This window comes from Neofelis nebulosa, chromosome 6 (genome assembly GCF_028018385.1).
Source record: "Neofelis nebulosa isolate mNeoNeb1 chromosome 6, mNeoNeb1.pri, whole genome shotgun sequence".
NCBI classification, from domain to species: Eukaryota; Metazoa; Chordata; class Mammalia; order Carnivora; family Felidae; genus Neofelis; species Neofelis nebulosa.
In genome coordinates, this window is record NC_080787.1 from 3730747 (window position 1) to 3750648 (window position 19902).

The following is a 19902-nucleotide window of genomic DNA, read 5'->3' on the forward strand; positions in this document are numbered from 1 at the left end:
CGAGCCGCGGAGCAGAGGCTGCCTGGTACTGGGCCTCCGCCTGCCCCTCCCACCACAGACGCTTGTCCGCGGCCCAGTGAGGCTCCTGCAAGGCCCCTCTTCCCGGCCAGCAGGGGCAGAGGCTTATCATTGGCTTTTGGAAAAGGAAGGACATTTCTGCTGTCTCATGAGGTCATGGCCAGGCCTCTCTCCCTGCCCTCTCAGCTCCTCTCTCCGACACAAACCCAAGCTCCTGCCTCACTCTCAGGTGTGTGCCCGACCCATTCCCAGAGAATATGTTTTAGAAGGTCATGAACGAGCGCCATGAAGGCGGCCTGAGCTCAGAGAGGCCAATGTGGAAGAAGGAAGTTCGTGGAGGTCGGTGGCCGGCAGTCAGCGTAGCCGCCCAGGACCCGTCCCCCAGGCTTGGCATCATGCTCTGATGGCCTCTGTGCCACTGGGGAAAGGGGAGACGTTGAATGGAAATACACCTTTCTCCTTACCCTCAGAAGCAGCTGCTCACTGAAGGGTGAAACTAGTATCATCACTGATTGGAGAACAAAAACAAGAGGAAAAAAATTAAACTTGCTTACAATTGCAGCCCAGCGACAGACAAGTACTTGAAACAGCCACCTTCCTCTGCAAGCTCAGCGGCCCCCAGGTTCCTACTTTGCTGGAGGCAAAAGGCAGCCTTAGCTGGACATCAGCCAACATCCACTTTGACATATAAAATTCCTTTGGGAACCTCCTTTACCTCCACCCCCCCCCCCCCCCCCCCCCCCCGGCCAAGGTATATGCCTGCAATCATCCTCCAGGCTTATGGCCGCTGATACACAGCGGGAGGGTCTCAGGACCCAGGTTTCGCTCCACTGTAGTCAGTGACCTAACAGCAGCTAGCCCCTCAAGGCCCTGGGAACCTTGCTCCCAAATTCCTTACAGACTCATGCTGTCCCTGACCCCCTCCCAACCTGAGGGTATGTAACCTGTCACTCCTCACAACCCCCCAACTGCCTACGGGTCCTGTCCTCGTGCTTTTATGAAACCATCTTCTTTTTTTCTTTCTGGACTGTTCACTCCTCACCCCAACATTTCCACATCAGTCACCAAATTTGAAAAACATATTTGCCAATCTTGAAGCAAGGCTGGCTCACCAAATAAGAAAAAAAGGTCAGGAGGGACAGTTCAAAGCCATGCTGTCCAATACAGTAATCACTAGCCACAAGTGGTCATTCGAATTAAAATGAAATAAAATTTAAAATTCAATTCCCTGATTCACTAGCCTTGTTTCACACATGCAGCTAGTGGCTAACACATCGGACAGCACAAATAGGGACTATTTCCATCATCACAAAAAGTTATATTGGGGGCGCCTGGACGGCTCCGTCGGTTGAGCGTCCGACTTCAGCTCAGGTCACGATCTCGCGGTCCGTGAGTTCGAGCCCTGTGTCGGGCTCTGGGCTGATGGCTCAGAGCCCGGAGCCTGCTTCCGATTCTGTGTCTCCCTCTGTCTCTGCCCCTCCCCTGTTCATGCTCTGTCTCTCTCTGTGTCAAAAATAAATAAACGTTAAAAAAAATTTTTTTTTAAGTTATATTGGGCAGCACCGCTTTCTGGTTTTGTGGGAGGTGAGCCCCAGAAGCTGGGAGAACAGACTGGTAGGGGGTGGGGGAGGCTGGGTCCCTTCCCACTGCAAGGCGGCTGGATTGGGCTGCTCTGGGGCTGGGGGGGGGGGGGGGCGGGGGGCGTGAGAGTCCAGGGTTGCAGGGGTGAGTCAGATGGGAAGAGCAGCCTCTGTGCTTGCCCCACTGCCTCCTCAGTGGGGTTCTCCCTTTCTGAAACCAAAGTATCCTGCAACAGTGCTCTTCCTCCTGCACATCCAGGAGGGAGAGCTGAGACCAAGCTCATTCCCAGGGCGGGGCTTGGGGTCGCAGGGTGCCTGAAATCACCCGCTGTCAAAGCTGGGTGGGAGATCAGGTGGGCTGCAGGGTCTGGAGAGCAGAGAAGCTAGTCCATCGAAGCCACTTTGGAGAACTAACAGCAAACACCACAAAACCCTTACCAAATGCCTCCACGTGGTGGTGCCCTGAGTGGTTTCCATGTGTTAATGCATCCGACCCTTACAACAGTAACACAATGTTAGATTATTATCACTTGTCTTCACAGATGAGGAAATGGAAGCACCCAAGTTAAGTGAGGTGCTCAGGGTCACGCACCTCGGGCTGGCGTCGAGCCGGGTTTTCTTTTCTTTTCTTTTTTTTTTTTTAACGTTTATTTATTTTTGAGACAGAGAGACAGAGCATGAACGGGGGAGGGTCACAGAGAGAGGGAAACACAGAATCTGAAACAGGCTCCAGGCTCTGAGCTGTCAGCACAGAGCCCGACGCGGGGCTTGAACCCATGGACCGTGAGATCGTGACCTGAGCCGAAGTCGGACGCTTAACCGACTGAGCCACCCAGGCGCCCCTGAGCCGGGTTTTCTATCCCAAAGCCAGTCACGTCACCTCACTCACCTGCGAGCCCTCGACTACCTGAGGTCCTGGAGCTGGGCAGCTATCCCGTGGACGACGGGGTCTTGGGGCAGAGGTGACCTCAACAAGGGGAGGGGCCACCGGCAGAAAGGAGGCCAGTAGTGTCGCCATTTGCAGAAGTGTGGGTGTGGGGGCATCAGGCCCGTGAGGTGAAGCCGCCCTGTGTTGGTCAGAGCCGGGCATTCCTCTCAGCACTTAACTGTCACCTTCCCTGAGTTTACGCAGCACACATTATGTGACCTCACAGGCATCCTCGGGTTGTTTTTGTGTGCATCTCTCCGCAGTATTTCCATTCAATCTGCACCTCTCCCCATGTTTGCTAACAGGCCAGGTCCACGGTCACGTGTGCAGGAACACACCCTAAATACAGCATCTGTGTGTGTTAAGCAAGCTGCTGTCTGCAGGCGAAACACGCAGCACTGGATACGTGGATGTCTAGGAACGCCGTGCGGTGTAAAGTCCTCTGGACCACGTGTACAGTATGTAAACATGTATCCTACACGAAGGACCCTAGATGCACTGCTCTGCTCTTGTGTTTGCTGAGCAATGTGTAATGCCACATTAATACATACCCGAGCTCTCTCGGGTCTTCCAAGTATTAATTCTTGTTTATTTGGTTATTCATAAGCGTTTGTTTCAAAATCCAAAGGTACAAAATAACATACCTTGAAAACCTCTCCCCGCCCCCAGCCATCCAGAACCACCTTGTTCCCCTTCCCCACATGCCCAACATGGGGCTTGAACTCACTACCCCAAGATCAAGAGTCCCATGCTCTACCAACTACGGCAGCCAGGTGCTCCATGAATGGTAACAATTTATCTCAGAGATCTTTCCATACAAGTGCCTGAAGAACAAACTCATGCCCTATAGCTACACAGTATTCAATTGCATGGATGTATCAAACTCACCTTTCCCAGAACATTTAGGTTATTTCAGCTTTTTAAGTGTCTATTTTATTGGGTTACAGTAAAATGTATTCAATTAATATAAACGAACAAATATTTCATAGAAAAAACCCTCTGTGTCACGCTTCATATTAGGGTTTCATAATACAAGTTTCAGCAAGAGAGACAAGGCTCTTGCTTTCATGTGTGTCACATTCCAATCACCCTGAGGCCATATTCTGGTCATATGTCACCTGGGAGCACAAGTCAGTGAGTATCGCGACTCCGTTTTCATTGTGCTCTGACGTATAATTTGGATATTGGTCTGCCAGGGCCAGTGACGTAATGTGAGCGTCCCCACACAAAGTGGAACTCTGAGGCACCTTGTCCAAACACCAGGGAAGGACTCTCCTTTGTTGTGTGGGTTCACCCTTGATGTGTCTTGGTGGCATGTTTTTGTTTTTGTTATTTAACATCACATTCTTTCAGGGAACAGATACTTAGGGGCTGAGGGCAGCCCTTCACACGTCCTGAGGCCCCACCTCAGACTTGCCCTGACGGGTGTGCCTGCCTGACCCTTCCTTTCCTCTTTGCCCGGCCCCTCCTGGGAACGCGCAGCACAGAGGGTGTCTCCTGGGGGCCTGGGAGGCTCTCCTGCGGATGCGGGGACAACTGAAGGGCAAGAACAACCTGGAGCCTGGGCTCCGGGCCCCCAGCGCAGTCTCCTCGGACTTCACTTACAAAACACAGATTGAGAGATAGGACTGTTAGGAACTTCAAGGTGATGACACAGAGCAGGAGGAGCCGGAGGGGTCTCCTGCTAAGCACGGGGTGGTGTGAGCGTCCTGGCCATGTGCTCACGGACTTCAGTGCCTTCCGCACGAGTGGAGCCTGTGCATTTGCCATTTTAATAAACACTGGGAAATTGCACGCAGTGTCTCTGTTGTCCCAGGGTACCCACTGTGTCTCAGCTTCTCCGTCGTCAGTGGGGGCATGACCACGTCCACGCAGGAGCGCTGGGAGTTACGTGCACCTCCCTGTGAAGGTGTTCACCCTGCGGCGACCTTCCTTCTGCGACCCTCTAGTGCTGTAAATACCAAGAGGAATTTGACATTTTTTTCCCCCACCCTTGTGGCCCAGCTTCCATGGTATTTGTGTTGAAGTTGGTCTGCAGAGTCCCCGGAGACTCGGTGACTGATAGACCCAGGTCTCACTTGGGCCCATGTAACCAGGTGTGTCAGAGGCAGGCTGGGGGCAGGAGAGCACTGGCCCCGGCACAGCTCATCCGGGAGCGCGCGCCGGGAACCTGTGCGCACGCGCGCTGTGGTGCGGCCAGGTGTGTTCACCTGAGTGCTGAAAAGGCGGAGGAAGACGCGGACAGCAGTCTTCTGCCAGGGGGTTACGTTGTAACCATCCACATCGTTTTCCCACGTCTGTGTCTTCCCCGCTACCATTCTGGAACGCAGCAATGTTTCCCTCTTTCGTGCAGAAAGGCGTCCAGCTTGTTACCAATCGGGGGAGGCACTTGGGAGCGGCGGGAACGCATGCAGCTCGGGTTTGACCAAACGGTCGTGCGCGGTCCGTGCAGGCGGCACGGAGCCGTGTCGTGCGTCCTCGCGGGGCAGCACAGCCGGTGCAAGGCCTCGAAGGCGGACAGCGGCTCAGGACCACGAGGAATCTTCTCTGCCCCGGGGCGCTGGGGCCAGCTCCCCGTCCTTCCCGCCGCCGGACGGCCAAGCCCAGGTAACCTGTGGTCCTGCAAGAATATACGTACCGTTTGTACCGATCTCGCTCGCCACCCCCCCCCTTGGCTTCTTTCAACTCCCCTGGCCCCTCCCTTTTCTCCCGCATCCCTGCAGGATCCGCAGGGGAAGGCCCGGACGCGCCCCCCGGTTTTCAGGGCAACAGGGACGTCACGAAGCCGCCGCCAACAATTGGTTGCCGGGTCTCTGGGGGCGGGGCAGAGGAGGCGGGGCCCGGCGCAGGTGCAGCGGCGCGCTGGTCTCCCCGTTGCGGTCGGGCCTGCAGGTTGTGCACCGGCCCGGCCGCACCCAGATACCCAGGGCCCGCTGGTCCCCACGTGCCTCCCCGACGCTGGGCAAACGCGCTGCTGGGCGTCTGGAACGGGGCACCTGTCGTTCTGCCCGTCACCTCGCTGCCTGGCCATCACAGGCTTTCCCAGCAGAGGAACCTGGGTGGAGGGGCAGTTGGCATTCGGGGGTGGGGGGTGGGGCTCTGCCCACGGGGTCCCCTTCCAGCGTCTTCACCTAGAGGAAGATGGGCGGAAGCTCGCATCTGAGCGGTCAGGTGCAAAGTCCTGCCTCAGTGTCTTTACCCGTGACTGGGGATTATCCCGCCCACCTCATGGCCTGCCGTGAGGAGTAAATGACACAGGGCCGTGAGGTGCTTGGCCTGTGTCTGGCGCCGTTAGGACCACAGCAGCACCGCTGTGCAGGGCCTGTGCCGGGGAAGTTGGGCCGGCAGGGCAGGGTTTCTCGTGTTTTCCCTGCTCCCTCCCAGGTGCAAGTGCAGGCTTCGCAGTAGAGGGAGCGTGTGGAAAGAATGAATGACAAAGTGGACGCCAGCCTGGGCCCCCAGCCCCTGTGTTCTCCTCCCTCTCAGGCTGTGGGCACACTTCCCGCACTGTAGCCCCACCAGCTCCATATTTACCCTTGTACTTGATCTAGATCATACCAGTGTGTTAACTCAGATGTTACTGTTGTTGACTTTGGATCTTGAATTCTGGATTAAAGGCTTTGTGTGCGGATGAGGGGCTTCAGGTGTCTGCGGGCCTGGAGGTAGCAATCGTGAGGGGGAGGAAATGGATTTGCTGCCTTTCAGGGGCCAGGCACACGGTAGGTCACTGAACCAGGGTCTCCTCCCCTCCCTGCTCCCTGTTCACTGGCCATTTGCACAGCTTCCAAGACCCTCAGGTCCAGGAAATGAGTGCTGCTTCAGCGCCACCTTCCCTTGTGCTCCCGGAAGGGGACACATTGGTTTTCCCCACCAGTGACAGTGTGTACGTGCCAGAGGTCACTGGTGCTTCTGCACCCACAGTGCCCAGGCTGGGGCGCTCAGGGACCCTCTGAGTGCCGAATGAGAAAACTGGGGTCCGGACTTTAAAAACTTGAGCTAAGGGGCACCTGGGTGGGTCAGTCAGTTAAGCATCCAACTCTTGATTTCGGCTCGGGTCATGACGTCAGGGTTCGTGAGCTCGAGCCCCACATAGGGCTCTGCTCTGACAGTGTGAAGTCTGCTCCCTCTCTCTCTCCCTCTCCTAGCTCGTGCTCTTTCTTTCTCAAAATAAATAACTAAACATTTAAAAAAATAAAAACTTGAGCCAAATCAAATTGAATTAAACTGGGTCCTTTTGTTGAATGAACCTTATGACCAACCAGGGTTTTGGCTCCCCTTTGCTGTTGGTTCTTGGCCGCACGGGGAGTAGTTGCTATTGCTAAGTCGCTGGATAAAGGAGGCAAACGTCGTTACAGTTTTATCCCAGAAAAAAACATTGTGTGTGTGTGTGTGTGTGTGTGTGTGTGCAAACTATATGTTAATATATTTGCCTGCAAGATGTTTCATATGCTTGCTGAAACTGTTGATTCAGTTACTGACCTGCTAACACCCTGAAGTCCAGCCGGCTCAGCCAGTCTGGTAATGCTATTCCCTCTGGAAGGATGAGGCCTCAGCAAGAAGCCAGCAAGCGACGAAGGGGTTATGGCCTTAAACTTGGTGAGCACGGAGCTGGATGTGGATGCGTGCGTGTCTGGGGTGGGTAGACGTGGGCACAGTGGCTTTGTGTTGGTCTGGTTGTACTTTTGGGGTGATTTCAAGCAGCCAGCAGGGCTACACACTATTGCATTCAAACCAGGGAAGGACACCGCTTAGGAGCCTTCCCAGAGACGGGAGATTTCCTTGTTGTTTCTTACACTGTTTGGTATATTTTCACAGTCACCACATGGTCTTTATAATAATGATTGTTTTTTCAGTTACAAAATGAAGAAACCTAAACAAACAAACAAACAAACAAACAAACAAACAAACAACAAAATGAGCAAACCTGAACAAAAGCTCCTTAGGGAAAATGCTCAATTTCTGAAGGGACCTCAGGCTCGTCTGGTAACGAGCGCCATCTGGTGGTCGCGAGGAATTACTGCTCTGGCGGGGGACTCGGCCAGAAGTCCGCGGGGAGGAGCTCGAGCTGGGAGCACCCAGACATTCGCCAAAGCTGCACACGGTTTATACTTACTGAGACAGTGCTCCATCGGTGAACTCAGTTTAAGGACCTGATCGTGTGTGATACGGATATCGGATGCCAATCAATGCAGGAAATACTAACTTACGTTCATGTGGAGTTTTTTTTTTTAATTTTTTTTTTAACGTTTATTTATTTTTGAGACAGAGAGAGACAGAGCATGAACGGGGGAGGGTCAGAGAGAGGGAGACACAGAATCTGAAACAGGCTCCGGGCTCTGAGCTGTCAGCACAGGGGCCCGATGCGGGGCTCGAACTCACGGACCACGAGATCATGACCTGAGCGGAAGTCGGCGCTTAACCGACTGAGCCACCCAGGCGCCCCCATGTGGAGTTTTTAACCTCAGAACATTTTCCATGATAGTATTTGTCCCTCACAGTAACACACGACATAAGTGGATCAAATACCTGTATTGAGATGATGAACCCGAGGCCACAGGAGTCGTGAGGAGCCCAAGGCCGGCCAGACCTGGAGGCCTGGGCCGCAGGCTATGGACCAGTGTCCTTTTCCAGACACTGCTGCGTGGGGACATTCAGGTGCTGTACTGGGAACCATGACCTACCGGTCCTCCACCTTTTCTCTACCATTTGTATAGTTTTTGTGTTGGTTTCTATACCTTTTCATTATTTGTCCCGACCTGAAAGCTGTTTGGAGAGGTTTCTAGCAACAAAGCTACATTTATGCAGAATTCATTTCATTTTTGTTATTAACCAAACATTTTAAATTGTAACTTCCTCTACTAGTCAGCACCATGTGCTTCAGCATCTGAATAACTCCACCTTTGCTCCACCACTAAGGAGACTTGATATTTTAGTTAGTGGCCACAAGAGTAGCTGTAGCTGGGGGCGCCTGGGTGGCTCAGTCGGTTAAGCGACCGACTTCAGCTCAGGTCATGATCTCATGGTTCGCTAGTTTAAGCCCCATGTCTGGCTCTGTGCCGACAGCTCGGAGCCTGGAGCCGGCTTCAGATTCTGTGTCTCCGTCTCTCTCTGCCCCTCTCCACTCGCACTATGTCTCTCTGTCTCAAAAATAAACATTAAAAAAATTTAAAAAGAGAATATATGTATCTGTTTTGATTTTTAAATTTTTTTTTAATGTTTATTGATTTTTGAGACAGAGAGAGACAGACAATGAACGGGGGAGGGTCGGAGAGAGGGAGACACAGAATCTGAAACAGGCTCCAGGCTCTGAGCTGTCAGCACAGAGCCCGACGCGGGGCTTGAACCCACAGACCGCGAGATCATGACCTGAGCCGAAGTCGGCTGCTTAACCGACTGAGCCGCCCAGGAGCCCCTGTTTTGCTTTTTACATAATAAAATGAAAGCATGGATTTATTTTTCCATCTTCGTGGATTCCAGCTTTAAAACTACCTTACCAGACTGCAAAGATTATGAAGGCTGACAGCTTGTCTTCTTGTGAAAAACAAACAAAACTTCAGCCAACCAAGTTTCCTTTTTTTTTTTTTTTAATTTTTTTTTTTTCTTTTCAACGTTTTTTATTTATTTTTGGGACAGAGAGAGACAGAGCATGAACGGGGGAGGGGCAGAGAGAGAGGGAGACACAGAATCGGAAACAGGCTCCAGGCTCCGAGCCATCAGCCCAGAGCCTGACGCGGGGCTCGAACTCACGGACCGCGAGATCGTGACCTGGCTGAAGTCGGAAGCTTAACCGACTGCGCCACCCAGGCGCCCCAACCAAGTTTCCTTTATGTACCTGTAATACTTTCAATGGTAGCTATGGGAGATATCGACCAATAATAGGACTTTCTTATGGGCCACTTGCCAGCAATGTCAGCACATCTGTAGGAAAAGCATTCTGAATCCTTTGTTTTCATCTTTCCGAGCAGACCTCTTGACAATGTTCTCTTTGTCAGCCAAGACTTCCCCCTTGATAAATATATATATATATTTATATATTTTTAAGTTTATTTATTTTTATTTTTTTAAAGTTTATATATTTATTTTATACTTTATTTTATACTTTAAAAAATATATATATATTTAAAGTTTATATATTTATTTTGAGAGAAAAAGAGAAGACATGCATGAGCAGGAGAGGGGCAGAGAGAGAGGAGACAGAATCCCAAGCAGGCTCCACACTGTCAGTGCAGAGTCCAGCGCAGGGCTCAATCCCACCAACAGTGAAATCATGGCCCGAGCCAAAATCAAGAGTTGGGAACTTAACCGACTGAGCCACTCAGGCACCCCTTTTTAAGTTAAAAAAATGTTTTTTTTTTATTTTAGAGGGAGAGAGTGAGGGGAGAAGAGGGGAGAGAGAGAGAGAGAGAGAGAGAGAGAGAGAGAGAGAGAGAGAGAGAGAGAGAGAGAGAGAGAAATCCCAAGCAGGTTCTGTGCTTTCAGTGCAGAGCCCGATGGCTGGGTTTGATCTCACTAACCATGAGATCATTACCTGAGCTGAAAGCAAGAGTCAGATGCTTAACTGACTGAGCCAGCAGGCATCCCTTAAGTTTATTTATTTGTAAGTAATCACTACACGCAACATAGGGCTCAAACTCACAACCCCAATATCAACAGTCTCGTGCTCCTCTCACTGAGCCAGCTGGGTGCCCCAAGAGTTCCGTTTGGATTTAGTTTGGTAATGCCATACACAATTGGTGAATGCATACACAATTCACCCAGTTTTACTGCATAGGAAGTGATTCCACAGAGAGACTCCCACATGTGGGAAATGATACATGTACAACAAAGTTATTCAATGCAGTATTGTTTGTAATTGCAGAAGGCTATAAACATGTCAGGGTCTATCAAAAGTGGACTGCATAAATTATCTCTGAGCCAGCCAGCCAGTGGAATATTATTTAGGTATAATGAGGCAAGGGGGAGCCCCCTGAGTATCGACACGGAATACCCCCTCAACTATAGTATGCTACTATTGTGTCATAAAGGGGAAACTTATTTGTTTACACAGCCATAGTCTATCTCCGGAAGAATACATAAGAAGCCCATCCTGTCCATCGTGAGGCCTGGCATCCACGGTCAGGGGGCTGGGCTGAGACGTGTCCGAGGGGGATTTAGGGGTGTAAAGGGAGTTACCCATTCATGAGCTAGAAACTTGCACACGTGTGATTATCTCAGTTAATCCCTACAACTCCAGGAGAGTATGTTATTATCCCCGTTTCAAGAGTGAGGAAGGTGAAGCACAGACAGGCACTTCCTGGTGGGTTCAGGACCTACTGCAATGTAGTCTGCAGCCTCTGCTGTGAGAGGAGGCAGTGCCTCTGAACTTACCACTGCCCACACCTGGGGCTTTCCAGAAAGTTCCTAGTGGAGGGTGGCAAGAAAGGACCCGCTGTGGGCTGGGAAAGCAGAAAAACTCCATGTTTCTGTTTCTAAACCAAGGACACAACGTTCGCGAGTGCCTCCTACCTTTATCACATGATACACAAACCCATTCTCATTCTGTAAGAGAATCATTCTCAAACCCACTTCTCTCCCGTAATACAATTTTTTAAATTTCTTATTTTAATGTTTATTTTTGAGAGAGAGACAGAGCATGAGCAGGGGAGGGGCAGAGAGAGAGGGAGACACAGAATCTGAAACAGGCACCAGGCAGGCTCCGAGCTGTCAGCGCAGAGCCTCACGTGGGACTCGAACCCATGAACCATGAGATCATGACCTGAGTCGAAGTCGGACACCCAACCGACTGAGCCCCCCAGGTGCCCCCTCCCATAATACAATTTTAAGTACTAATACTTGGCAATGCTTCAGGCTTCCAGAGCTCTTGACCTTGTTTGAGTCTCATAACTGTTTAGTGCTGGCTGCTTGACAACAATCAGCGACAATAGGGCCACCAACCCTTTTTTTGGGGCCCATCGGCTCTTAGCCTTCCTTCCTTTTTCTTTCTTTCTTTCTTTCTTTCTTTCTTTCTTTCTTTCTTTCTTTCTTTCTTTCTTTCTTTCTTTCTTCCTTCCTTCCTTCCTTCCTTCCTTCCTTCCTTCCTTCCTTCCTTCCTTCCTTTCTTTCTTTCTTTCTTTCTTTCTTTCTTTCTTTCTTTCTTTCTTTCTTTCTTTCTCTTGTCTCTTCCCACATCCTACTTATGATTATCCAGACAGAGTAAAAGTTTCCTCTAGACACAGCTGGAAATTCTCCACCTTTGCCCCTGTTTCATAGCAGGATCTTGGGGGTAAGACCAGGGAGGCTGGTCTTAGGAAAGACACTGTCTTAAGAGCAGCAGGACAATCTTGCTGGTGACATCTCACTGTGCTGACAGCCCGATGTGGCCCACTAACCACCGCTAGTGCTGCCCCGTGGACAAGAACTCGTGCATGCACCAGACATCGACCCTGTAGAGCTGCCGCAGGCTCGTAGTGGTAGGATTTAAATGTGTGGAGGATGTGTCCCCTGGAAGAAAGTATCTCACTTCACCAATGCCTAGGAGATCTTTGACAAACAGTAGAGACCAGGCTTGAGAAGTGGTGACATAATTCCACGAAGTGAGTGGGGTGACAGCTGAGGTTTGAGTCAGATGTTTTGTTGATTGATCTTCCCTTGAGCTTCAAACCAGGCAGCAGGTGCTGTGCAGCTCCTGTGGGGGGAGAAAATGAGCACGACGCTCAGGGTCCCGACTCCCGTGGAACTTGAGGGCTGCTCAGGAAGGCATATCATTAAATAAATGGCTCCATAATTTTTAAAAAAGTGGCCGCTGAGATGAGTGTTTTGCATGGCGAAGGTCATGAGCTGGGAGAGCACCTGCAGGGTGGGGCGGGGCCTAGGTCAGTCTGGGCAATTCAGGGGAGGCTTCTCTGCAGATGATGTTTAAGTTTAAAGAGGTGAAGGTGGCATGGGGTGTGCAGGCCAAAGAGGGCATGTCCGGGCTGCTTGCTTCCTGGGCGGAGAGTATCTGGACCAGTTCAAGAATGCAATCAGGCCAGTGTGGCTGTAGCACCATGAGTGACAAGGAGGAGGTCCAGGGATCTAGGCTGCAGCCCCAGCTGTGCTGGAGTTGGCTGGGTGACCTGGGGCTGGCTCAGCCACCTTTCTGAGATGTAGTTTTCTCTTCTGAAAATGGATCAAAATAATAGCACACCACACAGGGACAGCTGGAAGGATTAAGGGAGGTAATGTGAACTGCTTGTAGGTTATGCACCACTAAGGTAGTGTGTTTCTGCTCTGATCGAAGCGTAATAAACACTGAAGCATCCAAAGGTGTGTCTGAGTCATGTCGGCCTTCAGACTCTGATATGATAGCAGAACCAGTTTCACATCTGTTCCAGACTTCCCTTTCTGCTCAGATTGAATTGTCCATTTTGGTCCCTGGATGGGGCAGCCCCATCCCACCCACTGTAACAGGGTTATACTTGCTTCTTTTTTTTTTTTTTTAATTTAAATCCAAGCTAATTAACATACAGTGATATATTGGTTTCAGGAGTAGAATTTACTGATTCATCACTTACATATGACATCCAGTGCTCATCACAAGTACCCTCCTGAGTACCCATCACCCATCCAGCCCATTCCTACATCCGCCTCCCCTCCAACAACCCTGTTCTTTGTATTTAAGAATCTCTTATGGTTTGCCTCCCTCCCTGGTTTTATCTTAATATCTTATTTTTCCTTTCATTCCCCTATGTTCATCTGTTGTGTTTCTTAAATTCCACATATAAGTGAAATCATATATTTGTCTTTCTGTGACAGACTTATTTCACTTAGCCTAACATATTCTAGTTCCATTCACATTGTTGCAAATGGCAAGATTTCATTCTTTTTGATGGCAGAGTAATATTCCATTGTATATATATAAACCACATCTTCTTTATCCATTCATCCATCGATGGACATTTGGGCTCTTTCCATACTTTGGCTATTGTTGATAGTGCTGCTGTGAACATTGGGATGCATGTGCCCCTTCAAAACACCACACCTGTATCCAATGGATAAATACCTAGTAGTGCAATTGCTGGGTCATAGGGTAGTTCTACTTTTAATTTTTTGAGGAACCTACACACTGTTTTCCAGAGCAGCTGCACCAGTTTGCATTCCCACCAGCAGTGCAAGAGGGTTCCTCTTTCTCCACATCCTCGCCAACATCTGTCGTTGCCTGAGTTGTTAATGTTAGCTAGCCATTCTGACTGGTGTGGGGTGGTATCTCATTGTGGTTTTAATTAGTATTTCCCTGATGATGAGCGATGTTGAGCATCTTTTCATGTATCTGTGAGCCATCTGGATGTCTTCTTTGGAGAAGTGTCTGTTCATGTCTTTTGCTCATTTCTTCCCTGGATTATTTGTTTTTTGGGTGTTGAGTTTGAGAAGCTCTTTATAGATTTTGGCTACTAACTCTTTATCTGATATGTCATTTGCAAATATCTTCTCCCATTCCATTGGTTGCCTTTTAGTTTTATTGATTGTTTTCTTTGCAGAACAGAAGATTTTTTTTATCTTGATGAGGTCCCAATAGTTCATTTTTGCTTTTATTTCCCTTGCCTTTGGAGACAAGTTGAGTAAGAAGTTGCTGTGGCCGAGGCCAAAAAGGTTGTTGTCTGTTTTCTCCTCTAGGGTTTTAATGGTTTCCTGTCTCACAGTTAGGTCTTTCATCCACTTTGAGTTAATTTTTGTGTATGGTGTAAGAAAGTGGTCCAGGTTCATTCTTCTGCATGTTGCTGTCCAGTTTTCCCAGCACCACTTGCTGAAGAGACTGTCTTTATTCCATTGGATATTCTTTCCTGCTTTGTCAAAGATTAGTTGGCCATACATTTGTGGGTCCATTTCTGGGTTCTCGATTCTGTTCCATCGATCTGAGTGTCTGTTTTTGTGCCAGTACCTTACTGTCTTGATGATTACAGCTTTGTAATACAGCTTGAAGACTGGGATTGTGATGCCTCCTGCTTTGGTTTTCTTTTTCAGGATTCCTTTGGCTGTTCAGGGTCTTTTCTGGTTCCATACAAACTTTAGGATTGTTTGTTCTAGCTCTGTGGAGAAAGCTGGTGTTATTTTGACTGGGATTGCACTGAATGTGTAGATTGCTTTGGGTAGTATCTACATTTCAACAATATTTGTTCTCCCAACCCAGGAGAGCGGGATGTTTTTCCATTTCTCGGTGTTGTCTTCAATGTCTTTCGTAAGCTTTCTGTAGTTTTCAGTGTACAGATCTTTTACCTCTTTTACCTCTTTGGTTTATTCAGTTACACTATGCTGTTCAGTGCAGGTCACGCCTTCAACAACACTTGTGTTTTTCAATAAAACTTTCAATAATACTTCAATAAAACTCGTGTTTTTATGGGATTTCCATGAATAGAATCTCTAGTCTGTTGCCTCAGATTTGTTCATTTGACTCCTAAAACATCTATTTGTAAATATTTTTTCATGTTTGTGCACTCACCTCCACACATCCTTTTCTGTACTTCTAAAATCCACAGTGCTCCAAAAATAAGAAAAAAAATTGTTTCTAACTCATTTGGTGGCAAGACCAGATGTGAAGCTATTTATGGTCTTTATTTACTGCACCTAATGTTAATAGTCATGTATTTTACTGCAGAAACAAGATTGTACTTTATTATGGATGTTACACCTGCAACACGTGTCAAATAACAGAGTCCTCCACGTTCTGTAGCTTCTAATAGAAAACCGTGGAGATGTGTCTTCTTCTCTTAGTATTATTCAGTATTGTGCTAGTGTTCTCTGGATAAATGAACAGTCATTATCGGATCCTGAACTGGACATAATGGGAGAGAAATATTTTGCAGCGAAATGAACAAACACACACCCCACCAACCAAATGCCCAAAAGCATACATGCATTATGATACATATGCTTTTTGGATTGCTATGAATTTATGTATATTCATATCTGGTATATACTCAATTACATATATTTAACTAAACACAGTTTAGTAAACATGTTTGCGTTGAAATCCTTGAAAATCTGAGTCTCTTGTTCCAGGAGTAGAAATACTCACTAAATGTGTCTGTGAGAACTGAATCTTTTCTACATCTGTTAACCTGACTACGTATACCCTGTAGAAGGAGGGACATACAAGCTAATTATTTTCCTGTTTGTTGTTTAGGCTAATGTAGCATTTTAGCACCTCGTGTTCATCTGCTTATTACAGAAGGGCTCCCTTACGAAGGAATTATTTACAGAAGCAATGGGCAGTGTCAGCTTTTTAAAAAACTTTTTAAAATGTTTATTTATTTGGGGGGCAGGGCGCAGAGAGAGAGGGAGACACAGAATCCAAAGCAGGCTCCAGGCTCTGATCTGTCAGCACAGAGCCTGACGCGGGTCTAGAACCCACCAACCAGGAAATCGTGACCTCTGAACTGTGAGATCATGATCTGAGCCAAAACCAGATGCTTAACCGACTGAGTTCCCCAGGCACCCCACTGTCAGCTTTGTAATCTGGCTGTTGGCTCAGAGCACCTGGGAGACAGCTGCCCCTGACCCAGAGCACCTTGTGGGAAGCAGGGGTGGAGAGGTGTGTGGCCCTTTTTTATTTCACTGAAATTTTTTGAGCTCCACGCTCCATTCACCTGGATGTGCCTGTAAAGACATAATAGAAATGACCTTATAATTTTCCTGTTTCCTTCTCTTGGCTCAAAAGCACCAAGGCCAGCAGTGTCAAGAACATACAGTGAGAGAGAACTGTGTGGGGAGCAGTGGAGATGTGTTAAAGAATGGTTACCCCCGCCCCTGCCCTCTCCAGGCCCCACAGCTCTGTGAGCCTGTCCCATTAGAGGAGGAGGGAGGACATGGAAATGGAACACGATGGGAAGGGTCCAACAAGAAAGACTTGGCGGTCGGTGCGGAGTATGGAGGAAGGTTCAAGCCGTCACTGAAACACCAGGGTGAAGCCTGGCAATGTAAATGTTTGCATTTCAAGCCTTTGCCCCATACGCTTTTCTAAATCACAAGAGCTGCGTAGGACAGAAGGGCTTCCCTGAGGCCAGGACTTTCACCCCAACGCAAGAGGAGGGGCAGGTGGACATGAACACCCCCCTTGCATACCCGCCACCCGCTGCTAATTCGGATGGCAAACTGAGATGCTGCGTGACCTCTGATAAGGAACGCCCTGCTGTGGACGTTGGCTAAGAGGAGGGCCTTGAAACCAAATCTCCTGACACTGGAAAGAATTTGGAACCGCACTAAGTGTTTCCACTATTGGCTCTGTCAACTGCATAGACCTCTGATTCGTACTTACTGTCCTCAAATTGCAGCTTACTGGGCTCCAAAAGAAGGACGTTATACCTACTTTGCATGGCTGGGTGAGAATTAAGTTAGATGCCCACCGAGGGCACGTAGCGCCCAGCAGACCATGAGTGAATTGGGTTACTTGGGCTAATATGTTTGAGGGGTGTGTGGGGTGTTAAGTTCTGGGCTCTATGCTCTCCATGCCAGGCAGAAGTTGAGGCAGAAGACAGGAAAGGAGCTGGGAGCATGAGAAATAACATGAACAGGAAGACTGGCCCCGTTCTCAGGAGTCAGAGATGGTCAGAAACTGTAAAAGGAGGACATGTCAGCAAGGGCGCAAAGCAGAGGGGATGGGGTTGAGTGTGTCCTCCCTGGAGGAGAGGAGTTTGGTGCTTGGTGGAAGGAAGAGGAGTGGATGGGCGTTGGGTGCTGGTGGGGGGTGGGCTTTGGTAAGTGTCCTGGGGAATCTGGGCAGTGGCACCGGGGGATGCAGGTGCAGGTGCTGGTGGAAAAAGTGAGCAGTTTCAGAGTCCTGAGGGCAGTTGAAAAGAAAGCTTGAAAAAGGATTGTAAAGGTAACACTTGTAAAACATTGGAACTAAAATTTAATAACCAAAGTCAAGAAAAAAAGGTGCCCAATTATTCATGGCCCCAGAGGCAATTACTGCTAACATTTTGATATATTTTTTTTAAGTTTTATTTATTTAAGTCACCTCTACACCCAACGTGGATCTCAAACTCATGACCCCCAGATCAAGAGTCACTTGCTTTTCTGACTGAGCCAGCCAGGTGCCCCTTGATGTATTTTCTTCCAGCTTTTAAACACATATATACCACAACTGTACAAATTTTGTATTCTGTCTCCCTGCCTCAAATTCTCATATTTTCCCAATATCACTGACTGCTGTTTTAAACATGGAATGAATACATTCCAATGTACTAAACCAATACTCTGTGATATGGACATTAAAGGTGTTTCCTTTTCTGATTTAGCACCAGCAGCGTGGCGATAAATAACACCAAAATAATGTTCAATTTCACCGAATCACAGACTGCTCTTTTCCAGGGGGGCACTCCACTCTTCTGTCCCCCTCAACTCAGACCAGCAAAGGGGTCAGGACTTCAGGGAAGCCAGAGAGAAGCTGCCAGAGTGAAGGTTTAGATGAGGGCTTTGAGAACTCCTTTGGGGGCTCCTGAGAGGGTGCCTATGCAGATTCACCCCTCCAGAGAGGCCATGCTGGGTCTGGGAGGGGTGTCCTCCTGGGCATCAGCTTTGCCAGGACCACACAGAAGCACAGAGAGAGGGTGCTCTGCTGGCCAGACAGCTAAAGTAGCCTTCAGACCAGGCAGACAGGAAACTCTTCTTTTCAAAGCAGTCTAGGAAATTCCTCATCCACATGTTGTCCTGCGGTCAGTAACTTTATTTCAGTCGACACCCACATTTTTTGGTTCCACCCTGCTGAGAGGACATCAGGCCACACTGAGGAGGGTGTCTATTGCTTTGAGTGGTTAGAAATCCTGCCCCACTCTCTTCCTCCCTTCTGCCCAACTTCTAGCTCAAAGGGTCTCAAACACTCCCTAGAGAACATCAAAAAACAATCTGTGGTGTTTTCTTTTGTGCTGACAGTGATGAGGGGCCATTGTTGGCAGTTATGAGCAGGGCAGGGGAATAAGATATTCTTCCAAACATAGCGGGCACAATAAATTGTCCCTCATCCAGATTCCCAAGTGTCCCCTAGGACATTCATGTAGGTGAAAACCTGTGTTTAATTATCTGAGCCTGGAAATTAATAGTGTTTAAAAAATGGTATTAATATACAATGAACTTTCTAGGAACACAATTACAGTTCTGTGTAAATCTAGGGAAGGTTCACTTTGGTACCAAGAGTTGTCCAACATTTCCTTAAATCACTTCATCGATGGCAACATGCTGGAGGTAGGTGAGTCACTGCCTCAGCACCTGCATCCGCGTGTGCTTGTGTGGACAGGTGTGGCCAGTGTGGTGGGGCCTCAACAGTCACACGTTAACATGTTTATGTTATTTTACCACAAATTATTCTTTGTCATTTCTCCTCTATGGTATGGACAGGGAAGCACGTTGATGTTTAAATTCTGTGTGTAGGTAGGTTGTATCACCTATGAATTTCAATTCTGCACAGTAAAAGATTAGTTGGAAGATACCTGCTATAAAAAGGGCTAAAGGATGAGACCCTCAGGTCAGATCAGTTACATACTGTTTGCCTGTCCCCCATTAGGAATTCCGTCTCCTCCAGCAGCCCACACTCACTCCCATGCACACACACGCACGTGCACACACATAAACACACGTGCAGGCACACAAACACACGCATACGAACACAACCACATGCGCACATGCGTGCGCACACACGAACACGCACGTTCATACGACCATGAACACATGCTCACACACACACACGCACACACAGCCTTCACCACCACTGCACAAAGGCCACGGCCACGGGCTGGTCCCGAGGCCTGTGCCTCTCCATCATTCAGGAAACACTGGGCCTGGGGCCCCACTGGAGTAGACAGGGTGCCGCTGAGCCCCGCTGGAGTAGACAGGCCGCTGGGCCCGGCTCCGCTGGAGGCCCCCCTATATCCCTTGTTTGCTCCCGCCGCCTCAGCTTCTCTCAGGGTGCTCCTCTCCCCGGCTCTAGCTTCCAGCCCTTTCTCCGAGGGGCCTTCCCAGGACAGCCAGGCTAAGCTGCTGGGCCTCGGGGGCCGCTCAGGTCGCCCGGCCTTCACCCCCCCCCCCCCGCCCCCCTTCTCCTCCGCCCTTCCCGCTCTGACCTCAGCTCTCCTTCCCTCCCACCTGCCTGGCTCTCCTCCTCCCCTCGCGGCCCCCGCCTCCCTCCTCTCACCGCGATCCGGGGCCGCCTCCTCCACCTGCAACCCTGCATCCCTGCGTCCCCGCCTGCGGCTCGCGGCCCCTCGTCCCTCCCCTCCCCCCCCCCCCCCCCCAGCCCGCCCCGGCGCCCCGAGGCCCGCCCGCCGGCCCCCCGCCCGGGGTGCGTGCGCGCCCGAGCCCCCTACCCCCCCGGCGCCGGGGGCGGTCCAGGGCGGGGCCGGGATCCGGGGCGGCTCCCGGGGCTCTGCT